Genomic DNA, 23,659 nt, shown 5'->3' on the forward strand with positions numbered 1-23,659 from the left:
CCAAATAAAGTTTTTTTTAGCAACGAAATAGGTGCACTTTAAAATGCACAAACCAGAAGCAACAATACTCAACAAATGGAGAAGGGATGACTCTTTATAGAACAGATACAGCACAGCCTCTCGTACCTTATTGCTTAAATAGCAACATTACACACTAACTAGGGTTTAAAAAATGGTATCAGGAAGAACGTAACCTTTAAGCAAGTATCTGGAAAAAGTGAGTGTCTCTTTTATCATAAACCCATTCGAAGCGTCTGCAGCAGACACGTATTTTAAAATGACGCACATACTGTAAGTTTACATGATAAGCCAAACACATATTTTGACATGACGAGCCATACACATGACAGGCTAAATACATGTTGTGAAGAGCTTTGCATTGTGCGCCCTCAATAAAGAAGTCACCAGCCGCCACTGGATGTGATATTTCTCTGTTATGGATGTGACAATTCTGAAATTTGCAGTTGTATGAAAAATAGTTATTAAAAAATGTTTTAAAAACTTAACAATTGAAGCCTGAGATACCAGAACACTGTAAAAACTAAAAAGTTGGCTTTTAAGTTTTAAGATGACCCAACCCATCACTTTTTACAGTGTATGGTTAAAACTTTGGTTAAAAAGTTGCATGCTTGCCCTCATATATTCTTCTCACATTCTCTGCAAGCTTGTCGGTAAAATTATATGCTTTGACTAGATTCGTTTATTAAACAGAATTTTTTATTAATCCTAAAAAACTGACTGCCATTTGTAATTGAAATATTGTTCATCAGCTATATTTGTGTGCATACACACAGCACAAGGAAGTTACATGCAAAGTTGGACATTTTGACATTATTTTGTGTGCATGATTGAAGAAATGATCTGTGAATGTTATGTAAGTACATTCGGGTGTGTGTGCATGTAAATGTGTAGGGTAGAAATTCAAATGAAATCGCATTAAAGGCACACCGCGGAACTTTTTGGCCACTAGGGGGTACTAGACATGTATTTTTCACGCATAGCGCCCCTAGAGGCCACAAGTGCCGCAGCACTGTCGCAAAGGAAAAGAACTGGCCAACCTTAAAACTTAACTTAAAACTAAACCTTTAAAAACTAAACGCTAAACGGTCAACATTTTGAGGCATCAGGGAGAAACGCAGTCATGTTACAACTTTCTGATGAGGAACTCGTGGCAGAAGCCATTTCTCAATCTGAGAACGAGTAAAAGCGATACAGACCCCGTCAGGCTATGGTAGACATGTCATTTAACCTATTTAAAGTCGATGTACTATCACAAGGGTCTTGAAAATGTATTATGAAGGTTGAAAAATTACATGGTGTCGCTTTAAATCTTTTTGTTGTAAACAAAAGATTTTTTTAACTAAATTTGTGTTCCCTGTTATAGGCAACAATTTCTTCACAAATTACCGGTTTATTCCCAATAATTTTCATTAATTCCCATGAAAAGTTTCCAGCCATGAAAATTCCTGGAACTTTGCAACCCCAGCAGGTATGCAGATGAAATTTGAAAACGTAGTATTTTCGCTATTGGATACCCAAAGTTACGGTTAGTGCTACTTGACATGCATTGATTACTTTGTGATTAAAACTAATTCGAAGTTGATTTCATTGAGATTTAAATATTTAGGGATGGGTTATATAATAATGCAATAATAATCTGAAGAGAAAAAATTTGAATGTCTGTTTGATTTTAATGCACCACCACAGGGTAAAGCCTAATGCTCGTAACTTTACACAGTCAGCAATAAGATATCAAGCCAGCTTACGTTATTTGTAAAATAATGTTAAATTCAGATATTCTTGTTAGATCCTTCTGTTGTTCTTACCAAACAGTTCAAACAGTATACTGAATTCGTACTAACGAACGACTTGAAACACCAAGGATTTGACTCAGGGTTTAAACGCCATTTTTCTGTAGCCAATTTTGAAAGAATTTGAAAAAGATGTTTTTAACAATGATTTTAACTTAAAAATTCATATAAATACAGACTTTAAGCTTAGGTTGTTGTGGATATTTCCTAATTGTAAGCTGTCTTTGAAATTGTGACAAAATGAAAAAACACATAAATCTTCAACGTCTAAATTAATGTCATTTAATTAAACAAATATTTGAATATTCGTTTTTTATTAGCTCAAATATAATGTTACTGAAAAATGCCCATCCATATTAAATATCAAAATTCGATTATGCGACTTTAGCCGGGCTTTCACAGGCAAGATAACTTTTTTTTTTAAATAGCTATTATATTTAACAACTGTATTATAGATCCAAAAATGCTATTAATAATTGAATGTGTTGTCCAGGTGTTTACCAATAAATGTTTAACATCTGTAAATTGTTTTAATTAGTTATTTATTTGTTGACCACTGTAATTCATGTTGCCCACATTTTAGGCTAAAATCATGTGTTTGTTTGAGTAGGTTAGTATTGTAAACCTTCACGGTTTATTATTTAGCTGTAGGTCACACCTGGTCTGTTCTTTTATACTTAAAAATATTCAGCAGCAGAGAGTTTTAAACTTAATCTGGTCCAGCAGGTTTCTCTCCACATATTGAACTGGTTAATCATTTTGCTAGTAATATAGCTCCATCTACTGGTTAGATACAAGTATTGCAGGTAAAGATTGTGCTTTACACTCCACTGGATTATGTATTATCCTTCAAATTACAAAATGATGCGTGAAATATTAATTATAATAGGTGATAAAATATTTACTTAAATATACAACAATCACATTTCATTAAACCCTAAATGCAACAACTGTTGCAGTGTGTTTGTTTATGATGCACTGCACACAAACACACAATCATTGTATTTATAATGTTTCTATTAATTAAATAATAGTGAACGGTGCATTTCAAATAATGATGGAGAGTACATGACCATTAAAATAAAAACAGTAATTTGAAAAGCTGTGATGTGTTTGGTCAGGAGAGGGCGCTCACTGATTGTTGTGTGTCCTGGTGTTTATTACAGCTGTTTTATAGAGACATACTCAAACTGTCATACATAATAGGAAACTACAAATCCTTTAGTACTCCATGACAAGCTAAAGTTTTGATGTTACACATATTGACAGATTTTTACAGTATATATGCTGAATGAAAGTATGTTGGTAGCTTGGCCACTTTTAAAAGTGTCATTTTGGTGACACTTATGGTGATGCGCTCATGCTTCATACTATAGCTACAATTATTTACTCATAAGATCTTTTGTGGATTTTTATGCATGTTTTCTAAAAATTATGCCAACTACTGTTTGGTAAAATTTATTTTTTAATGTGTTCAATTTATCTGAAAATCCGCTTCACTTAACATGCACACACACACACACACACACACACACACACACACACACACACACACACACACACACACACACACACACACACACACACACACACACACACACACACACACATGCGCGCACACACACAAATGCGCGCACAGCCGCACTGCTCTCCTCTGTACATGCCGCGTCGCGCGCTGGATTATCAGACATCACTCTGTTCTTTGCGCATCGCGCCGCGTTTCATACTCGCACCCGCGACCTTAGCGGAAGATAAAGAGACGGAGGACAGAAAGAGAAGAAAACTCAAGTGAATTTTGTCAACATGAGCGAGGTGAGTGAATGAATGAATGGATGGATGAATAACGCGGCTTATTGCAGGAGACGCATCGCTGGCTGCAGGTAAGCATGTCTCGAGGTGATTATTGCGGGCGGTAAAATATTTATACAATCCACTGTTTCAACCAAGGGAGGATTTTCAGAAGTTGCTTTTGACACACAGTGCAGATGCTCTTTCCTACACTTTACAACCGTGTGCGTCTCCCCGCCCCCCATACACCGCATTTGTTAGGTGCGGTACAGGAGACTGAACGCAACGCTGTAGCGTCACATCACTTTAGTCAAAAGTGTGTTGGTCTTCGTTAAAGAGATTTTTTGTTATTCCTACTGTCTTCATACTAAAGAAAACAGGTGCCTCTTAATCACTAAAAGAGTCCGTTTTTTTTACTTTGTTTTTATTAATACAGGCGTATTATTGTGTTTTAACAGTCTAAAACATGTTCATTTGCAAATACTGTAATGTGTTGTTGAGCTGACTGAAAAAGTTTAATAGTGCAGGGACGCAATTAATAAAGCATTTCCTTACCTTATCCGCGAGGCATCCGTTAGCCTTTCCACAATAGTCAGAAAAAGTCGGCGGACATTTTTAAGGAAAATCCTCTCGTTAACATATTCAGTTAACTATTAGTGTTAGATGATGTAACAACGTCGTTTATTTCGAGACTATTTGCCGTATTAAGTTGCTTCATTGCCAGTTTTTTCTCCACAGCAACAGGGCGTCGTTACCTCAGCATGCAGCGCGCGCTTCCCGCCAGTAAATATTTAAATGGACTCATCGCTTTTACATATATTTATTCTTAAACAATACACCATAGGATTACTTTTTAAAGGTGTCATGTACATGCTATCCCCATATCTACGCTGTAAAATGTTTTGTTGAATGCTGGGCTATTTTCAACCCATTGTTGGGCAAAAAAGACCCAAACCCAGCCGTTGCGTTAAATTAACAAACACAAATATTTTTCTTTTTTAAATAATTTTTATGTCTGACCCAACAACGTGTTGAAACAACCCATCATTCTCGATAAAAAACAACCAAGCATAAATTAAAATACCACCTAACCTGTTAAGTTTGTCCCTTGTTTGACCCAACACTGGGTTTAAAATAACCCAGCATTTTCAATCGATTTCACAACATTAGATTATATAATTTTTAAGAGTCAATTCTGTTATAAATAGGCTACTAAGAGGAAAAACATTAATAAATGGCAGCTGGTTCGAAGTTAAGAGCCGGTCTTTATGACATTGCTCAGTTGTAGTTTTACCTAAAATGCTTTTTGTCATGACAGAAACAGATTCTCAGCTATCATAACATATATCTTTTAAAAAAAATTCATGTCATGTTAAACGAAAGTTAACGCAGAACAGAATAACAGAGAAATATAGATGTCATCTCTGTTGTTCTGCTTTACTTTAGCGTGTAATGTATTGGTGAGATTACAGTTGACCTAAGAAGACACTTTGACCGTCTGTACAGGTTTTAAATAATCAGCGACATGGTAACGTGATGTAATGCTGATTTACAGTAACAATAACTCAGATAATAATATTTTAGTGACGGCATTATGAGCCATACACAAAAACTTTAACTACATTTACTAGAAATCTTATAAATTTACTTTGGTGCCTGAAGCAATTTGTCTATGAAACAAAACATAGTTCATTATTATATTTTAGTGATTTATTTATAATTATTATATACTTTTATGTATGTTTATGTAGGCATTGTCTTTGAAGCACCACAAGAGCTGAAAGTAATTGCCCCACGAGGATTAATAAAGCTGTTAACTAAACTATATTTACTCAAATACTGAAAACAGAAAATTTTCATTATTTGTTTTTAAAGGCTGTTGGTGACACAAACAAATATTGAGTAGTAATCTGACATGATTATCGGCCAATGCATATGTATATGTAGTGATAATAAATATCAGCAAATCATTTGGCCAAGATTATTGTCATTGGCTTCTAACTTTGTCCACCTGGCTGGTTAACAGTATGTCAGTTCCACAGTATACCAACAGTAATGACAATGAATAATTTGCTAAAAATTGCAAAATGGATACTTCTGCCCTGTTTGAAGCTGATGTTAAACCTCTATACCTTTGACCACACATTATTCAGAATCTATATGCTGATATATACCGCAAACTGCAGCTTTGTTCAGCAACTAAACTCGCCCTCAAATAACACGTTTGCATTTTTACATTTCTACATGTATGCAGTAAATAAATAAGCTTAGTGCGTTTCAAATCGAGACACTACACAATAATATACTACTCTCCAGCTCTAACAGAGACAAACAGACATAAAGAGAGAATGCGACAGAAGGGCAAGGAGATAAAAACACACATCAGTGCTGCTGGAAACGGGCAAGCAGTACCTGCAGCAGTGGCAACTTTAACTTCTGCAGGTTTCTCTCTCTCTCTCTCTCTCTCGTTCACTCACTCCACCTACAGCAGCTCCCTGGGGCGGCACTTAAATGCAGCAATCTGTCTCTGTCTCACACGCGTCTCTCTCTCTCTCTCTCAATCGGCTCACCATCATTTCACCTGTTCTCCAACCGCATATCTTACAGAATAGAACAAGACAGATTTTATTAGCAGGAGAGAAACAGAAGGTGAATGAATGGTAAACTGAGCACTGTATTAAAGCATGAAGAATAAAAATACATACAGTACATATAAGCTTTTGAAAGGGCAAACAGCTGTTGTTGCTTAGTTTTTAAAGTTTATATGTAATATTAAGTGCATATATTTAATGCTCTTTTAAAGAAAAAATAATAGATCATAATTTTCATTTATATGCACCAATATGATCATTGATAAGATGTCAGAATTGTTAATGCTGATTACAGTGTTTAATGAAAAGGTGTTTGATGCTGGCAGCGCTGCTGGAGAAATAACATCTGTTAAGTGTTAAGTGTAGTGTTCATATCTAATCTTCATCATTCTGAGTACTGTATAACAAGGGTGATGCAGGCTAATTTGGTCAATGTGCAGTCAGTTGAGATGATTATGACGGATTAAAGATTTATTGGCCCATAAAGAAGTTTTCCTTCTAAAGATTTCATGGACATGATTGTATTCAATAGAGAGCATGGTTTCTATAAATCTGTAAGAGAATGAAGTGGTAGGAGATGTGAGATATGAAAACATTAGATTTGTAAGTCAGACCAGCACGTCTCCACTGGTTTTTTTCAGCATGACTTTTTTCCATTTAGTGATCCCGTTAGCTCCTGTAGGCTTATGGACATCACATACATTATACATTCACCCATTAGTGATGAACATTTACCTTAAAGTCTGTCTAGTGAATCCTAATGTGCAAGCAGTTTTGCGTTTAAAGACATCTAATATCCGTCCAAACACAGCCCAGACGTCTAGGCTAAAACATGGTGAAATTTGGTCTGTCAGTGAAAATTAAATAGACGTCTAACCGTAGCTGAAAAATAAATGAGAGCAACCACAGTTGACTTTGCGTACATGATGGAATATCAAACATCTCAGGTTATTTTGACAACAACGACCAAATGTAATCAAATTCAAGTTTATTATAGTGCGTTACTCATAAAACATAAGTTCGATGCGTCATTGGAACATATGTGCATCGAATGTCATAATACTGCTGCATATGCATCAAAATAGTTCATGGGAAAAGAGACGCTTCCGTCTCGCAAGACACTAAACTCACTTAACGCTACACATGAGATTAAGCGATTATTTAGCAAACGCAAAGGTCTATTTAACCATAAACCCTTATGAAGCATCTGTAGGAGGGACCTATTTTGACATGACACGCAATGCACATAGGTTCACTTGACGCACGGAACACATATACTTAACTTGACGATCCCGACATGACGATGTTTATACACGTTTCGCATTCGTGCATCCTCGGAAAAGAAGTCACGAGCCGCCACTGGAAATGATGGGATTTCAGTCTGTAGATCATACTGACCAATTAAAGGGGTCCAGAACTGCATTTTTGATTATTTTGTACTGTTCTCTGAGGTCCACTTATGATGTTATCAAGATTTTTTCATAAAAAACAATCATTTAGCTGTAATAGGCTATTTTCTGTCCTGTTTTCACCCTCTCTCATCAGAACGCTCAATTTTAAAAGAACTGCATTTGTCAAGGATTGTAGACTCAAAATGAAACACCCAATGGTATGATTGGCTAACAGTTTTGCTTCCTTCATGAATGGACCTGTTGTAATTTAGTTTAACTCTTTCCCCGCCATTGACGAGTTATCTCAAAGTGAGAGAAAACATTTCCCTGCCAATGACACTTTCCTGAGTTTTATGGTAATCTGTATTTCCGTTATTATCCGCTAGATAGCACTCTTACCCAATTTATAAAATTGGAAGCAAAAACTAATGTAACAACATTTTAAACCCCGTGTATGTTTGTATGACATCTTTAACAAAATTCCTTTACAAAAATGCAATTGTTTCAGCTTTTTGCAAAAAATTGGTCTTTTTGAAGAAACCTACCCATATTTGAGAGGTTATAAAAAGAAAACAAATGAAGATAGGATAAAACTTTTTTCCTGTTTTGTTTGTTTGAAAGCAGTGGGTCTGTTTTATCATTTGATATATTTGTATGTTTATTAGGGCTGTAACGATTAATTGTGTAAATGCGCGTTTTCTCAATGAATGAATTACGGTGAAATCCCGGCACATCCCAAAGCCAGGGGGGCTCTCGTGCAGAAACTCCCTTTATGCCACAGAAGTAGCAGCATAACAAACACTTTTTCAGGAAATGTCTACAGGAATATTTATATCGCTGTTCTTCAGATTGTTTCAGGTATTTTCATGATAATAAAGAATATTTTGAATGATTTTATTTAACGAGTGTTTCTTTTTTAAATGTCATTATAAACGACTCCGACTCATAATGATTTTAGATTGATAAGGACTTCCTACTAGGGTTGTGCCGATAGACGATATCATCGTCCATCGTGATGGTTGACTGACATCACGATGGAGAGACACCATCGTGATGCCACGCCCCCTCCCCACTCCGCTGCGAGTCGACATACACTTACTCTCTTCTATATAGACTATAGTTAACCTAATATCTTTGCGTGAATTGGTCTATAAATTAAATAGAAGACGTGAGACGTGACGTGTGTTAGTCTGTGAAATGTCGGGCATTTGATCTTGACTAGGGATGGGCACGGATATTCGAATGGCAATAATAATTCGAATTTAAAAAATGCTATTCGAATGTTTGTTTGTTTTTAATGTGCCACCAAAGGGTAACAACTTATTTAATGGTTTTTCACTTCATCTATACTGTCTTTTACAGACTTAAATGTAAAATATACATGAACATTAATTTGTATGTATTTCAGATTGTTTGGCAATGCAGATTGCAGACGAATTTAAGTTTTTCCTTTTATCTCCGGGTTTGTCCCCGCCGCGCCGTATTTGGCCACTGGCTCAGTGAGGGCTCACGTGTTATTAAACGTTTGTTCTCCGCCGCCCGAATCAACACATCATGAGAGATTTGTAAGCTTTCTGTTATAAAGTCTACTTTATTTTGTTAATAAAGAGACAGACACGGAGAAAGAAATGAAACGGAGAACATTTATTATTTGCGGTGCTCTTTCGAAAATTAACCGGATAACTGCACATGGCAGTTTAATGGCAATAATTAAATATAAGTTTAGCTTGCTGTGGATATTTCCTAATTATAAGCCTTCTGTGAAATTATGACAAAATGAAAAATACAAAACACGCATGTCTTAATTAACATAATTTAAATAAACGAATATTCGTTCTTTAAGAGCTTAAATATTCGAAAAATTAAATATTAAAAAAATTAGTAAATTACTGGAAAATGCCCATCCCTAATCTTGACATTGCTAGAATCTTGTCTTTTTACATGTTGTACATTTATCTTAAAATATTTAATTTTGTACAAGAAAACAGCCCATATTAATCATTTATTAGTAGCCTTTTGTGTCTCGGGAGATCGTGCTCATTGTTACATTGAGGCTATACTGCACTGAAGCGGCAGATTAAGATATAAACCCAGAATTCAGGGAACGTCAAGAACAAGAAAACGGGAACAACACTCCGACCGAAACGCGGGATTTACATACACAGACCATGTTTAAATTTAGATGTGTCTGGCCCTGTTCACTTTGTCTAGTTTTAATAAGCTGCGGATTGAAGTGCTGGCTGCTCCCCGCGGTGCTGAAGACCCGCTCTCTGACGGAGTACTGGTGGCACATATGCGCAGATATTTACGTGCAAAATTTGGAAAGCGCGGAGGAGTCGTTGGGTTAGTAAAATAATGAAATTATAGCTTTTAAATAGAAAAAAATATTTATGTAAAGAGATTAAAAGGTGCTTAAAAGTGCACAACTCTTCTTCAGTGGATTAAAGCTACCTTTTCCCCTTATGTGCAACCTATAGGAAAGAGACATTAGTTGGGATAGTAAAATAACAAAATTATAGATTTTAAGTACAGAATAGTATTTATGTAAAATATATATTAAAATAAAAAGTGCACAACTCTTCTTAAGTGGAAGTAATAAAGTAAAATAACGAATAAAAATTATATAATAACGAATAATAACGAAAAATTAAAATACCCCCGCCTAACGATATCATCGTCCATCGCGATGGTTTACGTAACCATCGTCAACTGCCAATTTATGGGGACATCGCCCAACCCTACTTCCTACTTGACCAAATGCCATAGTACATGCACAAGCTGTGCATGAAACACAGAATCGCAGCCTTGTGATTCAGAATCTATTTCAGACAGGCAATTTTCCTGGGAGGCATTTTGTGATCTTTTGTGAAAAACCCAAAAAATGCTGCCGGCATCTTTTAAAATAAAGCCTGGCAGGTACATCAGTAAAGCCAGCTCCTTGATTAGTAGTAAATCGGCATCAGCTGCTTTCAGATGGAGCGGCATTTACTACACAGAGCCGTAGTTTACAGAAAAGCTAGGCAAAATCGCGTTCATAATGCAGGAAAATTGACTCCGATAATCTATGCGATTTTGCCTAGCTTCTTGGTGAACTACGGCTCTGTGTAGTAAATGCCGTTCCATCTGAAAGCAGCTGATGATAATTAACAACTAATGAAGAAACCGGCTTTACTGATGACATGCGCATGAGAATCGCAGCCGATTTTTTTGCACAGCCCTAGCAGGTAATGAGATAAAAACACATAAATACTCAGTACATATCAATGGTTCTGTAATAACAGACAAAGCTATAGTAAAGCTAACTCTAAGCAAAGCTAAGCTAACTTTTAACAAAGCTAAAACAGTGATTAATGCTTGTTTGTTGCGAAATTACTGTCGGATCCAATATTCTTTCTTTTTGAAAATTCTGCGTCAAATTGTTCCCTATTTGAAAACAAATCGTGGGTAAAATGCCGTAAACACTTACGGAAATAGTAACTGTAAAAACCATGGTAACTACACTTTTACCACACAAAAAGAATTCATGATTAGTTTCTGTAATGAAAGTTTTTACTAGGGATGGGCATTTATCTCATTTTTCGTTTCGATTAATCCATAGGTCTGAAGAACGACTACTCGATTAACTGGGGGCATGGCAATCAAAGGGGCGGGGCGTATACGTCATGGTGAAAATGAAAATATTTTTATTAAAAACACTCAAATAAATCTTAATTTTGAAAAAACTATGACGGAACAATGAACAAATACTAGATTCTTTATTAAATGTTTTTAACAGAAACCTCTAACAGGAAAAGCTGCGTGATGAAGTGAAACCAAAGGGTTAATAAACACAAACTGAAGCGCTTTCTATATGAGGCACTCTACATAATATTAAGTCTTTATACAACAGAAATGGATTATACAACATATATCTGCACAAAATGCAAGACTTCAACTAAGTTTTCAACAGAAAGTTTAACTCCCGTTGTGGACGTGCACCATAACAGCGCGCTTTAAACACCTCCGGTCGAAGCACAAGCTTCATAACATTAACCAGTTTTAAGTCTTTTGCTATCATTTTAGCGATTAGCTGTGTCGTGTAGTCCCCTTACCTGTTCTCAGTCAAGATGTAATGTCAATGCTCGTATGGCTCTCTGGTATCTCTTGGCATTTGATGTTTAAATATAAGATGATAATCCATTGAACTTTTGACGGCGCTGTACATTTTGCACCTGACTGACTGTATTTCCGAAAATCACGGCATCCTTTAAAACCATAGTGCCTCAGTGATGTGAGGTGTGACTGGCTTCACGGGATTGGCGAGATCGGCGGGTTGCCGCGCATTGCGCGGATCGGCGGGTTGCCGCGTGGCCGGAATTATCTGTTTGTTTTTGAATCACGCATGGTAATGTTATGTCATACGCCGGTCTGCGTAGCTCAACACAACGTCAAACACACATCTCCAGACCCAGTCTTTACCACCACAGGTGCTTGTAACGCTAACCAGACATCCATATGCCACCATAACCACAATAAATAAATAAACCCACATGATCATCGTTTTTGTGATCGATCATCGATGCCATGTTCGAGTACTCGAGCAATCGAGTACTCGTGCCCATCCCTAGTTTTTACTAATGCGGTCTGGAACTGTCTTAACTCTTCCCCCAACACCGTTTAAAAAATTTAAAGGTTTGATGTCAGTTAGTAGACACGCCCCCTAATGCTGATTGACAAGTGTATTTTGGTACTCAGCCCGACTCCCTCTTCCAAAGTGTTTTTGAAAAATCTTGCATTTTCTTCTTTAAATATATAAACTTACAATTAGAGATAGACCGATATATCGGTCGGCTGATTTATCGGGCCGATATTTGCGAGTTTTATGTCTCTCGACATCAGCCGTTACGTGGCTGCCGTGTTCACCGATTTTTTCCGCTATTATTTACAGACAGAGGGCTGGAAGGTGCAAGCGATTGCAGGTCATGTGACTAAAAACAACCAACCTTTACATGACAACATCGAAAGCTTGGCCTAACAGCTGATCATAGCTGAACAAAGCGGGTTTTTATTTCACATCTCTATGGGGCGCTTTCCTGGACAGGGATAAGACTAGTCCTAGACTAAAATAAATGTCAGAAAAGTCCAAACTAATAACATCTCCATTTAACATATCTTAAAATACATCAGTACCCTGTGTTTTGCCTCAAAATGGACACAAGTAATGTTTTTAGTAAGGCATGTTTGTTTACACTAGTTATTTTTCCTTATTAAACTAAGCTCTAGTCCTAGTTTAAGATAATTCCTGTCCAGGAAACCACCCCTATATATATTTGTAGTAGTAAAGTACTAGAAATCAATATCCTTTGCTGATAGTTCCTCGTCATTGTGAAGAGTGCAGTTCATGGTTCCATAGCACCCTAACCTGTTTTTACTATTTGTTAAATATAGTTTTTTTAAGTTCAATAAATGTTACTTTTTTAAATTGAAACGTGTAACATTTGGCATCATCATTGTGTCATTTTTATGATGTAAATTGAGTGAGCAAAAGCAGTATCGGCTCCAAATATCGGCTCAAGAAAATCGGCAGCCTGTATCGGTCATCGGCTAAGACTGATGAAACAAAAATCGGTATCGACACGAAAAATCCATATCGGTCAATCCCTACTTACAATATATTAAATGAAATAACAGACCCTTTGCTTTTAAACAACAATATGTATGAACCCACTGGAGTAATTTGCATTAATTTAATGATGCATCTATGTGATATTTGAAGCTTCTGCATTTTGAGTCTGTCATATAAAGACAACATATTAGCAAACGTTATATATAAAATGATTCATTTATGTTCATCTGAAGAGTTGAACTCATATACATGTGTGAAGTCCTGGAGGAAAGCGGTAAAGTAAACTGTTCACGGTCTGATTTAGAGTCACTATAACTCATTGGAGAGGACTTACAGTAGATTGAATTATAAATGATTCACTAAAGGAAGAGTGATTATACATCATGACGCTGCAGGCTGATAGGTGATCTACTGTATGTGCTGTTAACACACAGGGTGACATGTTTTTATATTTATTATGTAATTGGTAATTGATGTTGAGTTGGATTAATATTTTGTATAGACATGAGGCATGTGTGTGTGTGATATATTGAGTATGTAATATGAGTTTCAGGAGGATCACCTCTCCTTCCTGTCATGTGATCCTCCATGCCCAGGGATCATTGGATTTATATCAAATTGTGGAGTACTCTCACTTTCTTCTCTTTCGGGAAGTACTTACCTTTAAGGATTTATTACATTGGGCTGGATAAAGGATCTCAGGATGACCCTTTTCACTGCTGGGAGCCGTGTGTGTGTGTGTGTGTGTGTAAATGTTTCTTAAATACATACATGAATGTGTATGCAAACACAAACTTTTATTTTGTATGCGATTAATCACAATTAATCTTTTGACATACCTAACACAAAGACTTAAATAAACTGAGTCTGTATTATGTACATGATGATATTTTTATATATAATCAGTACTGTTGGCCTGATAAGAAAGATGTGATAAGATAGAGGTTAATATAAAGTGAATGGATGTAAGGCCATATGTGAAGTCACTAAATGCGTGGGCTTCTCTTCCATTCTTCCATTTCTTTCAGTCTGTCTGTGACCTTGCTTTTCATCTTCTATACCCTGAGCTTCCTCCCTCCCTCTTCTTTTATTTCATGTCGTCTTTCAGACACATTTCAGCCCAAACACAGATTCAGCTGCTTCATGAATGTCTCTTCCGCTGTTTTGATTTTAAATAGGAAGGAAAAAATGGCAAGTAAACTGCAGTGCCTTCAGGCAGAGGAGGTGCATTAGAGAGTTATTACTGCCTTACTGCAAATATCCATCCTACACTAACCGACTGCAGTCATATGCTCTTACAAAAACGTTGTGCCAATGTTGTAGAGACGTTGATGAGGGTTGGCAACATCTTACACTGAGGCAGATATTTCTCTAGTTTTCTCTACATTTTGGTCCTTCATTATCCTTTGCAGAAATAACGTCATGTGTTGAGAGTAGACTTGGGCTTTTTTACTTTTGATGATTTATTTACCTCAATATTCATGTATATTTCAGTATATAAAGGGTCATTAAAACAAAATAAAATAAACTGGTAATTTTTCCAGTCAAACAACCATAATTTCTTAATTAATCAGCATTTTTATTAGACTCTTAATGGATACCATTCTTAATGGTATTTCCGAATGACCTGAGGCCGATTTAGCCGGTTAAGCAGATTTGAAGCGAAAGTATTTGAAAACGTACAATATGTGCACTGTGAAACAATGGTTGTTTCAATTAAAAAAGTTACCTGGCTGCCTTTAAAGTTAATTAAGTTAACCTTAATTAACTTTAAGTTGCCTTTTTAAGTTAATTTAATCTAAAAATATTAGTTGATAATATTTTTACCCAACTTTTTTGAGTAAGCATTTGGTTCAGGGCTCCAGACTAACTTTTTTTACTAGGAGCACAGTGGCCCCCAACTGAAACTTTTAGGGGCACTACCAGAAAATTTAGGGCCGCACCCGGTAAATCAACATGCTTACCAAATCTACTAATTTCCACTGTATTACTAATAATTACTTTAATAATGGATGCAGAAATTAAAATAAGCTGTTTCAAATTCAGTGTCACATTTTATTCTGCACTTTTGAAGATGCAACAAGGTAAACTGACAGCAACATCGCTGTCATGACAGTACAAATAGTAAAAAAATACCATACATTCAGAATAAGAAGTAGGCGTGTTAAATTTCAACATCATCTCTGCCTCATCTGCGCTCTACCACCGGCGAGAGTGTCAAAGTAGCCAGAAGTCATTCATTTTCAATGAGAGCCAGCGGTGAGCCCCGTCGAGCAGCGGCGTGAGCGTCGAGGAGAGTTGAAATCCGCTCAACTTTATGGTAATGAGCTATGACGCGGCTTGGCGGCAACCAATCTGAAGGCTTAAACGTTCTGCGGCAGCCAAACGGAAGGCAGAAACCTCCGCTTGAGAGAATTCCAGAGAATGCATTCAAGTGTAAGAAGGGCTGTTTACACTTGGTATTAAGATGTGTTTTCATCGATTGGATCACAAGTGGACGAGAGAGACACATTACATTTACACCTGGTATTTAAATCCGTCTCTTTTGTCCACTTTCGACCGCATCTGTCCTGAATACTGTGAGGGGGCGGTCTGTCAAGATGGTGGGCGAGTATCTCTGCTGTCATTCAAACCCGAGCGGGAGTAATTATGAGTTTATATGGACACAAACTAATATTATGTCGGAGTCCACTGCTTGTTTAGCAAGTAAACATGCTGCACAGAGTTTTGTACGTGTGTATGTAAGAGCTTTCTCTGAATTTTCAGCGCAATTGATGAAATAGGATCGCGTAACTTTCACACGGTTTCAAAACTAAACTACGGAGATCCTCCGCTTTAGTTTTATTAATGAAAGGCTAAAAATAGTGCTGTTCACCGTATGTTCACACCAGAAGTATTCAGATTATATAAATGGGCGGAGAGAAGGCGGTCGCAAGTGGCTGTTCGAACACATTAACCACATATGCGTTCCGCAACTCCAAAGCGATCGAAAGTGGTTTCGACTACCTCTGAATGTGGTTGAAAGTGGTCGAAAGTGGACGAGCTCAAAACGTTTTGAACACTGTTTACACCTGGCATTAACGTCGTCCACTTGTGATCCGATCGATGAAAATGCATGTTAATGCCAAGTGTAAACAGCCTAAGAGCGTCCGATACACCTTTTCTATAGCGTAGGTCGAAAGAATGATGAGTACCATCCCAAGAACACCATCCCTACTGTGAAGCATGGGGGTGGTAGCATCATGCTTTGGGGGTGTTATTCTGCACATGGGCCAGGGCGACTGCACTGTATTAAAGAGAGGATGACCGGGGCCATGTATTGCGAGATTTTGGGGAACAACCTCCTTCCTTCAGTTAGAGGATTGAAGATGGGTCGAGGCTGGGTCTTCCAACGTGACAAATACCCAAAGCACACAGCCAGGATAACCAAGGAGTGGCTCAGTAAGAAGCATATCAAGGTTCTGGTGTGGCCTAGCCAGTCTCCAGACCTAAACCCAATAGAGAATCTTTGGAGGGAGCTCAAACTCTGTGTTTCTCAGCGACAGGCCAGAAACCTGACTGATCTAGAGAAGATCTGTGTGGAGGAGTGGGCCAAAATCCCTCCTGCAGTGTGTGCAAACCTGGTGAAAAACTACAGGAAACGTTTGACCTCTGTAATTGCAAACAAAGGCTACTGTACCAAATATTAACACTGACTTTCTCAGGTGTTCAAATACTTATTTGCAGCTGTATCATACAAATAAATAGTTTAAAAAAATCATACATTGTGATTTCTGGATTTTTTGTTTTTAGATTGTCTCTCTCAGTGGACATGCACTGCAATTGTGATTTCTAAGTGGGAGAACTTGCAAAATAGCAGGGTGTTCAAATACTTATTTTCCTCAATGTATCATGTCCCTCTGATTTAAGCGTTTGGTTATGATTAGGGTTGGGTTTAGGTTTTATTTGTAAAAATGTTGTCCTTGGGTCAACACAATATGTTGCCCTGAGGACATCTCTCACTTGGCAAAGTCAGTTCGAGCATGGGTACCCATGTTTGAAAAAAACTTTTCGAAACTTGTAGGAAAAAGAAAGCATGAGTTTTCGCCTAGAAATACTCCGTCACAACTTCAACTGCTTTTTTAACACTTTACATTTGTTTAGCATGAGGATTACAACTCTTTAAGTGTTAATAAGTCAGAAGGGACAGTTAATGGCCTTCTTTCTTTTATACTTTTACCTTTACGTGTTTAATGGAAAGTTATATGGGTTTATACAAAATATGAGGTTGAGCAACTGATCAAAGGATTTGAAATTTCTACATACAGTAATATTACTGTATCTCTTAAATCTGATTCTAGTCAGACTGAGCCAAATCCAACTAAGATTTCAAACTTATTTAACACTTTGTTCCCTGGCTGCTGTTCTCCTCCTTCATCTCTATAAATCTGCCTCATGAATGAGTAGAAATGTTAACTCACAACAAAGTTGACTGTCTCAAAGTAATGGACAAAGTTATTTTCCTAACAAAAAGAGATTGAGAGACAACTAGTGTGAACTGGATCTTCAAACACTGAGTCTGTAGGATGTAATGTTTTTGTCATAGTTGGATCTGTCAGCATGAACACCGAGCCTCTGTAGATCTAGTTTGTTTGGTTATTGATTGTATGTAAAAATGTTCTGCAGGTCAGACGGCTTTATTCAACACAGACAATGTTTGCTCTTCACATCTCAAACAAATGTGTGTTAATCACCAGTGTTTAATCTCACCAGTCTCTCTCTTTCTCTCTTTCTCTCTCTCTCTCTCTCTCTCTCTCTCTCTCTCTCTCTCTCTCTCTCTCTCTCTCTCTCTCTCTCTCTCTCTCTCTCTCAGCGAGGACACACAGGGGAACCCAACAGCAGCCAAGCACCCTCCACAGACAACAAAGGTTTGTCGGCCTCTCCACATACTGTACTGTACTTCATCTCTCTGTGAATCACTCACACCTACACTCACAGTATGAATTAGTTATGCCACAGTCACACCAGACTTTCAGCATGCGAAATGTCTACGAAGACCCCCACCGGATTTGATGGCACTAAAGTGTTGTTGTTTTTTACACATCATGGATTTTGACGTGCTTGCACCGATAGTTTTTCCTTTTCATTATTATTGGATAAAAATAGGATTGTGAAATACTGTTATCCTTGACGCATCCCATCAAGCAATAGCCGTCATTTCACAGTCTAGGTTAACTATCGACCCAATATAGTCCAGCTAAACACTTCTAGCCAAAATAAACTGGTTACATGTGGTTTTTACCAAAATAACTTTGAGATGTCTGATTATTAATTTCATTTATTTTTGGGCCATGGTTCAGGCTTGTTTTAGCGTAGACCCTGTGTTTTGATTATATTAGACATCTTTTAAGACGTCACAAAATTGATTGCTGGGATTGATCATCCATGGATCATCGCGGGATACAAATGGTTTCTTTTTCCATATGAGCTTGCGTTTCCGGTCTGCCATATTCACAAGCGTATGAATGGAAGAAAATGGAACGAAAGGTCTATTATAACCATTAGTCATCTAGTAGTTGTTTTTTACTCATAATGCCATATTTGATGTTTAATGATACAGCAGGTTTTAGCTGATTATTAATGGGGGTTATTTTGGGTAAGCATCACTATTACTCTTGGTCATCTACATCAGTGGTTCCTAAACTTTTTCAGCGTGCCCTGGCCCCCAGTTTGAAAACCACTGATCTACATTACTGCTAACCCTGAGTAAGTTTTAACACACTTGTCCCACAATATTTGTGCTGTGGACATGAATGATAGCTTAAGCAGTGTTAAGATGTGTTACCTTCTAAGCAAACTTTGAAATAAGACACCAACAGATTATAAAGATCCAAAGAGTTTATCAGTAGATGACTCTGGGCTGGATACTCAAACTCTCCAACACACTAGAACTAAAACTTCTAAATGGTTAAGCCCACTCATATCAGCCCAAAATTTCCAAATCAAGTGTAATTAATGAATGATATGGTTGACTTGTTTTTTGGTTTGCTCGCTGTGTTTTAGAGAAACCGACTGACACTGCAGGAAAACCCGAGCAGGAGGAGGAGGTCGATATCGACCTGGAGGCTCCAGAGACAGAGAAGGCGGCCCTGGCCATCCAGAACCAGTTCAGACGCTTTCAAAAAAAGAAGAAATAGAGATACCTCAACAACTAGGACATCTTACATATGCTTTAGGATGAAATTGGGAGGGGTATCGATAGAGAAAGAAGACGATAGGCATAACTTTTAATCAAGCATGAAATGTATGTAGTCTCCCCTCTGCTCAACCTAAAGCCTAAACATATCTACACCCGTAACCTCTCGCTTTATCTACAGACCGTATAAAAGCCATTCTGAGAAGATCTCAATCTCTCACACATAGAGGAAAGCACAGCACCGTGATAGAAAATAACACAGCACTTGATTCATTAGGAAAGCACAGAGCAATGTTTCCAGTTCACATCTTCTCCTTTGGATCTCCTTTTTGTCTCCCTTTTCATTTCTGTTTCTTACTATGGTTTGGGGTTTAGTATGAACCTGATTTTCATTTTCTTTTAGAAAGCGTTGAGATTATGTGATGTTTATCCCCAATGATTAGGACGCAATAAGAGATGAGACGTTTAAAAAAGAAATTTTGCCGCGTGTAAACAACACAGTTTTTCAATACTTTCCCCGAGTGACCAACAGGACATCATTTATCACAAGCACAATAAAGTAGTTCAGACAGATGCCTGGGTTTAGTCAAAATAACCTTAACCGTAAAGGTGTGCAATTTCCATACCAAAGTGAATTATTGATGCACCTGTGGTCAAACCTAAGAGAGCACAGGAAACACACCATTAAAACAAACGTAATGGAAGTTATGTCTCAATTAAATGGAGTCGCTGGCAAGAACCGATGCCCCCTCAGCTAAATATCGAAAACAGTCGATCTGATCAAAATAGTAGCTGCAGAGTCAGCACTGAAATAAAATCCCCTGACCGGATCACAGCACAGTTCTCTTCTGTTACAACGCTGGTAATGTGAGATTCACTTCACAGCCCACTGTGAACACCTGATCGGATATTTTTTCAAATCAATTTGTTTTCCATGCAACCCAGACAGCCGACAACTCCGGGCCGGATCCGTGCCAAAGTCACCAGCTCCGGTGCGGATCTGGACCAGAGTCATCTGCTCCCTGGAAATGTACTCAAAGAATAATTGACATGAAAACTATTTTAGTTTTTCAAGAATACAGTAAATCAAGCTTTTTTTGAGGTTTATACTTAAAATAGAAAAGTAAGAAAAAAAGTCAACTGAAGGACACAAAACGTTTTTTTTTTGTTTGTTATGAAAGAGAGACAATGAAGAGATCAAACTCTTGAGAAATTGGGGCAAGGAAACAAAAACGCACAAGGTATAAATCAGATATAAATAGTAATCTCATAGACACATTCAGATATGGGTTGAGTTCAGATTTCATCCCTGCATGTGACACACTGACCTGCTCTGAAAAACCAACCCTTTATCTCAAACTAATTAACACTTCATTACTTATTATTAGAAACTAACCTAGTTTCTTTCTCTATTTAAAGAAAAATCTCATTGCAAAACTGTGGCATGAAAGGTTCCTTTTAACTCATCAAACTCATCTCGGTGTACCAGAAGTACGATAATTATCATATATTTACCATAATTTTGACCTCTGTACGATCAATAATGAAAAAATCCCGTAATGTATGATAATTCCACATTTTTTGACACTTCAAATGGCCGTTGCAATCATAGGGCTTCTATACCCATTGATTTAGCTGTGGATCCTACATCCACCTTCACAATTGCGATGAGAACGCAAATGCTTGTAATGCATGTCTTCTATCTCTTGGTTTTGACTAGAAGGGACACAGCTACCCCTAAATCTCACAAGATGTTGGGTTTAGAGTTCGGTTTACAGTTATGATGAGTATGAAAACAGCGGCCCTGGCTAGATTTTGGGTTTAGGGTTGGGTTTGGGATTAGGATGAAAAATACTGACATTGGCTAAATGGAGTACAGTTATGGCCTAAATCCCATAAAATGTTGGGTTTAGGGTTAGATTTGGGGTGAGGATTAGGATGAAAACAGCAGCCCTGGCTAGATGGAGTACAACTACAGTCTTAATCCTGTGAAATGTTGGGTTTAGGGTTGGGTTTGGGGTTATGATGAAAAATACTGACATTGGCTAAATGAAGTACAGCTATGGCCTAAATCCCGTAAATTGTTGGGTTTTGGTTAGGTTTGGGGTTACGATTAGGATGAAAACAGCAGCCCTGGCTAGATGGAGTACAGTTATGGCCTAAATCCGATAAAATGTTGGGTTTAAGGTTGGATTTGGGGGTAGGATAAAACAACGCTCATTCTGCAAGATTTCACGTGATTGTGATTGTGGCTGTTGCTCTTTCCCTTCTAGCTAGAACTCTTTCTCATGTCTGTCTTCTCTGCGAAACATTGTTGAGAAAAACTCTCTCTTTCACAATTAACGTTCCTGCCACGGCGCTTAGGTCAGTAGTATACTTTTCTTCCAAATACCATAATTTTGAGCTTCTGGAACGATCCTTGGACATTTCAATCTGGCAACAATGGAGCTCATTTACAATCAAAATTCCTATAATGCAAAACCTGTTCTGTGCCCTGTTCTCATCTAATCTAATATATTAGTGTAATGCAAAAGAGTCATCAAACCCATATCGTCGGTTTTAGCCAATTTCAACCCCTTCCCCGAGACGGACCATTCATACTAACAACTTAAAGTCTCATTGTGTTTCATTCTCTCATTAACATGTTATACCCACTTTCACTTGTCTCTTTATGGCCCATTTAAAGCATGGCCTCATTTTCCCTTCCCTTGAGGCATTTCAATCCTCAATCTCTCTTGTGTGACATGTCAAATACATTGGGATTTCAAAACCTGTTTTAGACAGAGAAGCTGTGGTCCATACTGATGTCATAGATCTTGCATTATATATTTCAATATTAGAAACAACATGTATAGAGTACTGTATATCAGTGACTGATGTATATGTCACTATAAAACACTACTGAATATGATATTTCTCAGATGTCCGTGTTTTAAGAAACCATCCAACAGCCGGATTCTTTCCTCTCTCGAGTGATCGATATCATTCCTGTTCAGATTCTTTAGCCGTCTGCTTTACACTCATGCACTTCATCAGAAGTTAATCTGGTTAAGGTCTCAGAAATACGCACAAAAGGAAGAACCTCATCATTCAGTAAGCCTGTAGTAGTACTACGTCCAGGGGTCTGAAAGCTGAGGGTCTCACGACGAGGAGACAAAAACTGCTGGAACATTTAGCAATAACGGTGATGCTTGGAGAAGATACGAGCATCTCCAAAGTGCCAGACACAGAAAGACCTCCACATTCACTGCAGGGAATTCACTCATCGGAGAAGAAAGATGCATCCGTGACCCACAGCCTCTTCTCATCCACTCACATCTTTAAACAAAACCAGGTTGCATTATAATCTGTCTGTCTTTTATTGTTTATGTAACACATCTAAACCTAAATTATTTTTGATCTTCAGGCATCTTACTGCAGTTCTGTACAGTACACAACACATAGACCTGATGTAAACTAAACCAAACAAGGGTTTACTCTCAGAAGAAGAGTGACAATCGTACTTACTTTACTGTAGCTGCAGTGTGCGTGACCTTTGTTAAAGTTAAACTCTACAGTCACAATATAGATTTTTCTTTTCAAACATCTGTCTCAGCTTCACAGCCAGCCAGGTACACAAAGGTACAGATTGGGACTCATATGCTTATGGGATTTATGTAGCTGGTTTTACTGTATGTCCTTGACTGGAGAATTAATGAAGGAAGTGTTTGTGACGTGTCTGTATGTGTAGAGGAGTGAGAGACATTCGAACTATTAAAACTTGTGCAACTTGCTTAAGAAATCCTCTGACGAGTTTGTTTTGTTTTTTTGTTTCTTTGAATTACTTGAATTATTGCCTTAAAGCTTCACTGTAGCAGCATCTAGCGGTGAGACAACCAAAGTGAATTGCAACCAAAGGCTTAAGGGCTCATTATAGTTGTGTGTAGGGCCTACGGCGTAGCTGTGACGGTGTAGGTTATGCGTCGTTTTTTTATTTAAACTTTTGCGTTGTTGACGTGCAAATGCACATGCAGACCACTGGTAGGCAGTATTCATGCATGTTACCCCAGTTGCAGCGCGACCGTCAATGAAGAAGCAGCTTGGCAAGTTTAACCCATAAGCGAAGAAGATACAGCCGCTTGTTGTGTTTGATTTGAGAAGACCCGCAGTGATGGAAGTAAATAAACAGCGACTATGTTGTTGTTTGAGTTAAATCACTCCTTAACTTGGTCCATCTAGGTTCTCATCGTTGCAAACGGAAATGCCTATGACCCAGTTTATTTTTACCTGACAGGAGGGGTTCTAGTGAACCAATCACA

At 37.6% G+C, this 23,659-nt stretch overlaps 1 long non-coding RNA gene across 1 annotated transcript; it reads left to right on the top strand.

The window, feature by feature from the left end:
• Nucleotides 1-3,420: 3,420 nt before the first annotated feature.
• On the top strand, nucleotides 3,421-23,145 carry LOC135783426 (uncharacterized). Its single transcript, XR_010545628.1, has 3 exons — nucleotides 3,421-3,623; nucleotides 18,039-18,093; nucleotides 19,229-23,145. It is a non-coding gene; the product is annotated as an uncharacterized lncRNA (long non-coding RNA).
• The last annotated feature ends 514 nt before the right edge of the window (nucleotides 23,146-23,659 follow it).

Source organism: Paramisgurnus dabryanus, chromosome 2 (assembly GCF_030506205.2).
Source record: "Paramisgurnus dabryanus chromosome 2, PD_genome_1.1, whole genome shotgun sequence".
Classification (NCBI taxonomy): domain Eukaryota; kingdom Metazoa; phylum Chordata; class Actinopteri; order Cypriniformes; family Cobitidae; genus Paramisgurnus; species Paramisgurnus dabryanus.